Source organism: Nicotiana tomentosiformis, chromosome 12 (genome assembly GCF_000390325.3).
Source record: "Nicotiana tomentosiformis chromosome 12, ASM39032v3, whole genome shotgun sequence".
Taxonomy (NCBI): domain Eukaryota; kingdom Viridiplantae; phylum Streptophyta; class Magnoliopsida; order Solanales; family Solanaceae; genus Nicotiana; species Nicotiana tomentosiformis.
In genome coordinates, this window is record NC_090823.1 from 78941950 (window position 1) to 78951987 (window position 10038).

Below are 10038 nucleotides of genomic sequence, written 5' to 3' on the forward strand. Positions count from 1 at the left end.
ATAGCGTCTTATTAGGTTGGCAGTTCTGAAGTCTTAAGGCAGCTACCGAAGTATTTCTTCCTCCAACAGTGAGCCTTTATTGATGAGTATTCACGCACCATAATTTTCTTATTCTGCTTTAAGCATTTGGGCGACAAGTAGTTATCGCCAAATCACCCCTTAAGAACCAAAGTTAGATTCCAAGATATAGGATGGGATACTCATAATTCTTAGTAACAACTGAACTTATAATGAACAAATATTAGAAAATAATTAGAGGAGATTCAATTTAATATCAAGCTACAGTCGGAGGAATTCATCAAGAATGAAAGAAAGTATACCAATAAGTTGGAAAGCAACTTAACAACCTAAGTGCACTAACTTAATGCATTAACCAAACACAAGTATTATTAAAATATATATCAGTTGTTGCCAACATACAAACTAACTGTCAGGTGTGTATTATATTAGACAAAGGGATGCCATATTATAACCACACACAAAAAATAACCGAAAGTGATAACATGATATCCTAATGCCATCATGAACAACTAATAACCAAAAATATAAGTTCTTACTAATCCTACCTCTACCATCATTCCCGGTCTCTCTCTAAATGAATAAAATGTGTTAAGACGTCTCAAAAATTTAGGTTCCGTATTTTTAAATAATGGATTTGGGTTAATAATTTTTTTTAAAATAATTATTTTATTAATCTAGTGGCTTTCCGTTAGGTGGAGGGTATTTTTAAAAAGTTTGGCTAACAGTAAGGGTAAATATGGCTCCATAGTATAACGGAGGGTAGATATAAATAATATACCAAAGTAGAGGGGTATATTTGACCCTTTTGCCATCTATCTATATAGAATAGGAAAAGCAAATCAATGTGATGATACCAAGTGTCACAGCAAAAATTCAACAAATGTCAAATTTTAGGACAAAGTTAGTTAGGTTAGTTAATAATTAGTTACTCTTTTTTACTTTAAATTAAAAATAATTAAATATCTATATATTCTTAAGGAAACTATTCTAAATTATATATATATATATATATATATATATATATATATATATATATATATATATATATATATATATATATATATATATATATATATATATATACACACACACACACACTTAAATGTAGAGATATATAACATGATAAAACTTATTTGTTTTTGAGATTAGAAAGTTTTTGAATAATAATTCATATGGTCATGCTATATGGATAAGATCATGCATGTAACTAAAAATATTATGATAGATAAAACAAAAGACAAAAACATAAAAAATAATTTCAAGAAAAATATATATAAATAACTTCAATGTAGAGATATATAACATGATAAGACTAATTTATTTTTTGAGATGATAAAGTTTTTGAATAATAATTTATATGGTCATACTATATGGATAAGATCATGTAACTAAAAATATTATAATAGATAAAACTAAAGACAAAAATATAAGCAATAATTTCAAGATGTACATAAATATATAATTTAACTTATTATGTAGTAATTTTAATATATTAAACAATAAAATAACAATTAATCTTTATTAAATTAATATGATATATTCTGTCAAATTATTCGCAGATCGCGCGGGTTCTAACAAAATCACTCAAAGTTAATAGAAGTCTTAATACTTAATATTTTAAAATTAATTTTAAATTTTACCTTATATACTAATATCTAGAACCTTCCTAACGGTTCCAATATAATAGGATTGTTTGACATACAAGGAAAGTGATAAGTTAAATTAATTTAAAACTACACAAATTAGCATATTAGGAAAAGGAAGTAAAGCGTAGTTCGTGGCCGACCGTTTCCAAATTATCAAGTATTTAATTAAATTTACCAAACATGTTAGAAAAAAAAACCCAAAGTTAATAGGACTAGACATGGAAGAAAAAAATGTTAAGAATACCTATTGTATTGTAACGATCCGACCGGTCATTTTGAGAGTATTAGCCCCGAACCTCTATTTATTGCTCCCTCTATTTCATTCTGTGGTTACGTGACTTGTCGGGAGGTTTGATTTTTTGTTTCGGAGTAAAATGGGACACATAATCCCTAAATTGGAAGTTTAAGTTCTAGGAATTGACCGTAGTTTGAATTTTGTGAAGACGACTCCGAAATGGAGTTTTGACGATTTCAATAGTTCTATATGGTGATTTGGGTCGTAGGAGCGTGCCCGGATGTTGATTTGGAAGTCAGTAGGTCATTTCGGCATTAATTGGCGAAAGTTGAAAAAGTTGGATGGTTTTTGGGAAATTTGACCGGGAGTGGACTTTTTGATATCGGGGTCGGATTCTGATTCCGGAAGTTGAAATATGTCTGTAATGCCAATTATGACTTGTGTGCAAAATTTGAGGTCAATCGGACGTGAATTGATAGGTTTCGGCATCGAATGTAGAAGTTAGAAGCTCCAAAGTTCATTAGGCTTGAACCGATATGCAATTCGTGTTTTTAGCGTTGTTTGATAGGCTCGACTAAGTTCGTATGATGTTTTAGGACTTGTTGGTATATTCGGACAGTGTCCTCGGGTGTGATTCGGATTGAAACCATAACAATTTGAGACTTGTGAAATCTGCTGAATGCTGGGCTATTCTTGGTCCCAGAAGCGCGTTTGGTCATTCCCAGCAGTGGTCGCAGAAGCGGGCAACATTCCGCAGAAGTGCCTTCGCTTCTGTGATGGCAGGGGCGCAGAAGCACCAGTGGTCGCAGGTGCGATCCCATTCCCGCAGAAGCGATTCCGCAGATGTGGGCTCTTATCCGCAGAAGCGGAAGCCCTGGACTCGAGTGTTGTCCGCACCTGCGATGGTTTTTCCGCAGGTGCGGCGTCGCAGAAGCGATTCTTGGTCCGCAGATGCGGTTTTGTTGGGCAGAAAAGGGCTAAGTTCGAGGGTTTGATTTCATTATCCATTTTTGGACCTAGAGAGCTCGGTTTGTGGCGATATTTCGAGGGTTTTGCAAGGAAATCATTTGAGTAAGGATTCTTAACTCATTTTTGATTAATTCCCACGAATCTATTGTTGTTTTCTTCATTTAATTAGTGTTTCTAGTTGGAAATTTGGAGAAAATTTGGGAAAGTTTCTTAGGCTAAAATTTGGGGATTTGAAAGGCAATTTGAGGTCGGATTTGAGTAATTCTTGTATGGTTGGACTCGATATCGATTGGGTGTTCTGATTTTATAATTTTGGTCGGGTTCCGAGACGTGGGCCCGGGTCGATTTTTTTGAGCGATTTTTCAATTCTTTGCTAAAGTCGTAGTTTCATTATTTAAATTAGTTTCTTATAGTTATATTTATTGTATATAATTGTTTTGGCTAGATTCGAGCCGATCGGAGTTGGAAAATCGATGGAAAGGCCTTCTTATTGATTGATTGAGCGAGGTTTGAAGTAAGTGACTTGTCTATCCTTGTGTAAGGAAAATTTCCCTTAGGATTTGGTACTGTTATGGTAAATTGCAATACGTGAAGGCCATATACGCGATGTGACGAGTGCGTACTAGGGCTAAATGTTGATAATCCGGTTTTTGCTGAGCAGTTCCATTTTATTCCCTTAATTGAGTTACTCTAGCACGCATAGTCATCATGATTAGCCTAATATCACATATCTATGTGTCGTATCTCTTACTTGCAATTCGTGCAACATGCTTAGTTGAATTTCCTGCTTCCTTTGATTTCGTATTCATTCTTTAACTGTAGCATTTCTTGCTGTAATTTCATTGTTTCATTTGTTATGTGTTGTTTTCGTTATTTTGTTGAGATAACTAATTGATTGTGGCACGAGGTTTCTTCAGAGCGGAGTGTTATTGTGGCATAAGGTTTCTGCCGTACGGAGTGTTATTGTGGCATGGGGTTTCTACCATGCGGAGTGTTATTGTGGCACGAGGTTTCTGCCGTGCGGAGTGTAATTATGGCACTAGGTTTCTGTCGTGCAGAGTGTTATTGTGGCACGAGGTTTCTGTCGTGCAATTATCATTATTTTCACGAGGTTTCTGTCGTGCCGTTGTGAGATATTTATTTTTGGGACTACGAGGCGGTACCTCAAGAGCGCCCCTATTGTTTATCTCTATTTGGTGTACTGTTGTTGTTGTTGTTGTTGTTGTTGTTGTTGTTGTTGTTGTTGTTGTTGTTGTTGTTGTTGTTGTTGTTGTTGTTGTTGTTTCTTAACTTGTAAGATTCTTGTTTACTTACGTGTTGTAGTTGTCTTCTTGAATTCCGGGTTGTTATCTTCTGTGAATTTCTATTGTTACACTTCTCTATCATCTAATTACATTATTATATCTCCTGCCTTGTTTTTACTATTATTCCTAGTAGGGCTCTGACCTATACTCGTCACTACTCTACCGAGGTTAGGTTTGGCACTTACTGGGTACCGTTGTAGTGTACACATACTACGTTTCTGCACAGATTTTTGTGCAGATCTAGGTGCATCCTATCAGCCTCGATATTAGTGCATTGTGTTGCTGCTTTGGAGACTTCAAGGTACACCTGCCCGCGTCCACAGGACTCAGAGTCCCCTTCTATCCCGTTCTTTTCTTATTTCTTTACATTTTGATAGACAATGATGTATAGGAGCGTTCCACACTGTATCTAGAGCTTGTGACTTATATTTCACTGGGTTTTGGGATTTGTACATGTTGAGCAGTAGTTTTCATTTATATAGTTGTTGATGTTTGCTATTTAAGTTATTATTTCAGTTATTCCGCATATTTGTTAGGTTTACCTAGTCTTAGAGATTAGGTGCCGTCACGGCATCTTACGGAGGAAATTCGGGTCGTGACAAGTTGGTATCAGAGCTCTAGGTTTATAGGTGTTATGAGTCACAAGCAGGTTTAGTAGAGTCTCGCGAATCGATACAGAGACATCTGTACTTATCTTCGGGACGCTATGGAACTGTTAGGAAAAGCTTCACTTCCTTGATTTCTTATCGTGCGAAATTTTTGACTTCGGATTCTAAATTTCTTCTTTCTACTCTCTCACAAATGGCGAGGACACGTACAGCTGGATCAGATGACCAGACACCCGCTCCCCCTGCTAGAGCCATGAGAGGCCGGGGCCTGGGTAGAGGCCGAGGACGTCCACGTGGTGCAGCCAGAGCACTCGCACGAGGTTCCACAGAGGAGCCACCAGTAGCTCCAGTTGGAGGGCAGGCACCTAAGACGCCTGTTATAGCATCAACCTTCTAGGGGACTCTCGCCCAGTTTCTGAGCATGTTCAGCACCTTGGCTCAGGCAGGATTGATACAACTTGCTCCTGCCACATCTCAGGCCAGGGGAGGAACACAAACTCCCGCCGCCCATACCCTAGAGCAGCGGGTCCAGGTCGATCAGGTTTCGGAGGTCATACCAATGTAGCTGGTAGCCCCAGTTCAGCCCGAGGTTAGGGTAATAGTTTCGTAGGAGGAGCAGCTCAGGCTCGAGAGGTACAAGAAGTACCACTCTCCTACTTTCAGTGGCTTGGCGTTAGAGTATGCCCAGGGTTTTCTTAAGGAGTGCCGCCGTATCCTTCGTACTATGGGTGTTGCAGAGTCTTATGGAGTTTCTTTCATTACGTTCCAGCTTAGAGGAGCAGCCTATCAGTGGTGGCGAGCATATGAGTTGGGTAGTCCGGCCGAGGCAGCTTCACTCACTTGGACTCAGTTCTCAGATATGTTCTTGAGGGAACATGTCCCCCATATTCTCAGAGATGCATGGCGTGCAGAGTTTGAGCAGTTGCACCAGGGTTTTATGACCATGTCAGAGTATGCGGTCCAGTTCAGTGATTTGCCCAGCTATGCACCAACCTTGGTTGCTACTGTTCGGGAGCGGGTTCATCGATTTATTTAGGGGATTAACCCCAGTATTAAATTTAGCATGGCCTGAGAGTTGGAGATGGACATCGCATACCTGCTGGTAGTGGGGATTGCTAGGAGATTGGAGGGTATGCTGACTCGGGAGAGAGAGGAGAGGGAGGCCAATAGGTCTCGAGAGTCTGGCACTTTTAGTGGTACTCGTGCCCTATCTGTAGCTCATTAGGGTAGGGGCTATGTGAGTCACCCTGTTTATTCAACACTTCCAGCCGCCAGTGGTATTCCGGCCACTCCTAGGCCCCAGGATCCTTATTATGCACCGCCATTATCTAGTGTACCTCCTGCACGGGGTGCTTTCAGCGGTCAGTCCAGCCGATCAGGCCCGAGCCAGTCACAACAGCCACGTCCTCCGAGAGCTTGTTTTGAGTGTGGTGACACTCATCATATGGTGAGAGATTGCCCCAGACTCAGGAGGGGTGCACCTCCACAGACCACTCAGGCACCATGTACTCCACCGGGTCCTCAAGCTATGGTTACAGCACCAACTACCACTCCACCTACATAGCCAGCTCGAGGTGGAGGTCGGACAGGTAGAGGTCGCCCTAGAGAGGGAGGCCAGGTCAGATATTATGCCCTTCCTTCTAGGATGGAGGCAGTTGCATCTCACTCTATCATCACAGGTATTGTTCCGGTCTATCATAGAGATGTATCAGTCTTATTTGATCCAGGCTCCACTTATTCGTATGTGTCATCTTATTTTGCTCAGTATTTGGGTGTATCCCGTGATTCTTTGAGTTCTCCTGTCTATGTGTCTATACCCGTGGGAGATTCTATTATTGTTGACCGTGTGTATCGGTTGTGTTTGGTTGTTCTTAGTGGTTTTGAGATCAGAGCTAGTTTATTGTTGCTCAGTATGGTGGATTTCGAAGTTATTTTGGGCATGGACTGGTTGTCGCCCTATCAGGCTATCCTTGATTGTCATGCCAACACAGTGACGTTGGCTATGCCAGGTCTACCGTGTCTAGAGTGGAGAGGTACCATAGATTATGTTCCTAGCAGGGTTGTCTCATTTCTAAAGGCTCAGCGGATGGTTGTGAAGGGGTGTGATGTGTAAGGGGTTGGTATTGATTAGTTACCGGGCACTCAACCCATTTCTATTCCACCCTATCGTATGGCCCTAACAGAGTTGAAAGAGTTAAAGGAACAATTGCAAGAGTTGCTTGATAAGGGATTCATTAGTTCAGAGTGTCTCCTTGGGGTGCTCCAGTCTTATTTGTAAAGAAGAAGGATGGTTCTATGCGAATATGTATTGATTATCGCCAGTTGAACAAGGTTACAGTGAAGAACAGGTATCCATTGCTACGTATTGATGACCTATTTTATCAGCTTTAGGGTGCTAGAGTGTTCTCTAAGATCGACTTGCGTTCAGGCTATCATCAGTTGAAGATTCGGGAGCCAAATATCCTAAAGATTGCTTTCTGGACTCGGTATGGTCATTACGAGTTCCTTGTAATGTCTTTTGGGCTGACCAACGCCCCAACAATATTTATGCACTTGATGAACAATGTATTTCAGCCCTATCTTGACTCGTTCGTCATTGTGTTTATTGATGACATTCTGGTATACTCCCGGAGCCGGTAGGATCATGAGCAACACCTGAGGACTGTGCTTCAGACCTTGAGAGAAAAGAAGTTATATGCGAAATTTTTGAAGTGTGAATTCTCGTTAGATTCAGTGGCACTCTTGGGTCATGTAGTATCGAGTGAGGGGATCAAGGTAGATTCGAAGAAGATTGAGGCAATGCAGAGTTGGCTCAGACTATCCTCAGCTACGGAGATCCGGAGTTTTCTTGGCTTGGCGGGGTATTACCGTCGATTTGTAGAGGGTTTCTCGTCTATTGCAGCACCTATTACCAGATTGACCCAGAAGGGTGCTCCGTTTAGGTGGACCGAGGAGTGTGAGGAGAGCTTTCAAAAGCTCAAGACTGCTTTGACGACAGCCTGAGTGTTGGTATTGCCTACTGGTTTGGTTGTCATATACGGTGTATTGTGATACGTCACGCATTGGTCTTGGCGCGGTGTTGAGGCAGGACGGTAGGGTGATTACCTGCGCATCTAGACAACTGAAGGTGCATGAGAAGAACTATCATGTCCACGACCTCGAGTTAGTAGCTATTATTTATGCATGAAGGTGGCACTATTTGTATGGTGTCCCTTGTGAGGTCTACACCGATCACCAGAGTCTACATCATCTGTTTAAACAGAAGGAACTTAACTTGCGGCAGCGAAGATAGTTGGAGCTGCTTAAGGATTATGACATCACCATTCTCTATCATCCCAGGAAGGCCAATGTGGTGGTCGATGCCTTGAGTCACAGGGCGAAGAGTTTGGGCAGTTTAGCATATTTACCAGTAGTAGAGAGACCTTTAGCCTTGGATGTTCAGGCCTTGGCCAACCAGTTTGTTAGATTGGGTATTTTCGAGCCGAGCAGAGTTTTGGCTTGTGTGGTTTCTCAGTCTTCTCTTTATGATCGTATCAGAGAGCGTCAGTATGATAACCCCCATCTGCTTGTCTTTAAGGACACGGTTCAGCACGGCGATGCCAAGGAGGTTACTATTGGAGATGACAGTGTATTATGGATGCAGGTCAGGCTATGTGTGCCCAATGTAGATGATTTGCGTGAGTTGATTCTCCAGGAGGCTCACAGTTCGCGGTACTCCATTCACCTAGGTGCCGCGAAGATGTATCAGGACCTGAGGCAACATTACTGGTGGAGGAGAATGAAGAAGGACATAGTGGAGTATGTATAAAGGTGCCTAAATTGTCAGCAGGTGAAGTATGAGCATCAGTGGCCAGAGGGATTGCTCTAGAAGCTAGAGATTCCGGAGTGTAAATGGGAGCGGATCACTATAGATTTCGTTATTGGGCTCCCACAAACTCAGAGGAAGTTCGATGCAGTTTGGGTGATTGTGGATAGATTGACCAAGTCAGCTCATTTCATTCCTGTGGTTACTACTTACTCTTCGGAGCAGTTGGCTTAGGTTTACATTCGCGAGATTGTCAGGCTTCATGGTGTGTCAGTATCTATCATCTCTGACCGGGTTACATAGTTTACATCGCTATTATGGAGAGCCGTACAATATGAGTTGGGTACTCGGGTGGAGTTGAGTACATCATTTCACCCTCAGACGGACGGACAGTCCGAGCACACTATTCAGATATGAGAGGATATGCTTCGTGCGTGTGTGATGGATTTTGGAGGTTCTTGGGATCAGTTCTTGCCACTTGTGGAGTTTGCCTAAAATAACAGTTATCAGTCGAGCATTGAGATGGCCCCATATGAGACTTTGTATGGTAGACGATGTCGGTCTCCAGTGGGTTGGTTCGAGCCGGGCGAGACTAGGCTATTGGGTACAAACTTGGTTCAGGATTTCTTGGAAAAGGTTAAATTGATTCATGATCGGCTTCATACAGCCCAATCCAGACAGAAAAGTTGTGTGGATCAGAAGATTCGCGACGTTGCATTCATGGTTGAGGAGCGGATCTTGCTCTGGGTTTTGCCCATAAAGGGTGTTATGAGGTTCGGGAGGAAGGGCAAGTTGTGCCCTAGGTATATCGGGCCTTTTGAGATTCTTAAGAGGGTTGGAGAGGTGGCTTACTGACTTGCACTACCACCTAGTCTCTCTGTAGTTCATCCAGTGTTCCATGCTCCGGAAGTATCACGACGATCTGTCTCATGTGCTAGACTTTAGCTCAGTCCAGTTGGATAAGGATCTATATTATATCGAGGAGCCGATGGCTATTTTGGACAGGCAGGTTCGAAAGTTGAGGTTGAAGAACATCACTTCAGTGAAGGTTCAGTGGAGGGGTCATTCGGTCAAGGAGGCGACTTGGGAGACCGAGGATGATATGCACAACCGTTATCCTCATCTTTTCACCACTTCAGGTATGTCTCTATACTCATTCAAGGACGAATGTTTGTTTTATGAGGGGGAGGATGTAACGAACCGTCTGGTCATTTGAGAGTATTAGCCCCGAACCCCTATTTATTGTTCCCTTTATTTCATTATGTGATTATGTGACTTGCCGGGAGGTTTGGTATTTGGTTTCGGAGTGAAATGGGAGACATAGTCCCTAAATTGGAAGTTTAAGTTCTAGGAATGGACTGTAGTTTGAATTTTGTGAAGAAGACTCTGGAATGGAGTTTTGATGGTTCCAATATCTCCGTATGGTGATTTGGGTCCTAAGAGTGTGTCC